The sequence below is a fragment of the Camelus dromedarius genome, chromosome 25, assembly GCF_036321535.1.
Source record: "Camelus dromedarius isolate mCamDro1 chromosome 25, mCamDro1.pat, whole genome shotgun sequence".
Taxonomy (NCBI): Eukaryota; Metazoa; Chordata; class Mammalia; order Artiodactyla; family Camelidae; genus Camelus; species Camelus dromedarius.
This window is the reverse complement of record NC_087460.1, coordinates 19,550,884-19,551,455: the sequence shown is the minus strand read 5'-3', so window position 1 is coordinate 19,551,455 and position 572 is coordinate 19,550,884.

Below are 572 nucleotides of genomic sequence, written 5' to 3'. Positions count from 1 at the left end.
TGTCAAAATGGGACTTTATTAAACGACTCATTAAAACTGCATGAAAACCTCTGCTGACCCCAGATAATTAAAAAAGAAAAAAAGGTTCAAAACCCATTTTCAAACAAAATTTAGGAAACGCTGGAGACGTATAAGTTCATTCTGGGCGCTTGCAAGACCACCTCCCCTGGCCAGAAACTGAGCACAGGTGAGAATTTTGCAAAAACAGGCTTCAAAACTATTTTCAACTGGAAACAGTGTGCCCGAAGGGCTCCAGAGTGGAAAGCAACTCACGCAGCCGAGCGTTCTCCCTGGGCTGCTAACCTTTCCGCCTTTCCCATCCCGCCACTCCCCCTCGGCCCGGCCTCCAGCCAGGGGGCGTTTGTTTACGTGACGTCAGCCGTAGTAAGCAGTCCCCGCCCCCGTTTCCCTCTGGCCGCCGCGTTTCCCGCGCCGCGGCGCTTCTCCCCTTAAAAGGACAATAGAAGCCTCGGGAGCGCGCGCGGCCGCCGGGCCTTCTCCCCTCCCAGCCCTCGACGCGCGCGCGCCCGTATGCAAATAAGTTCGATTCAGGAGAATTTTGTGCAGGGAGC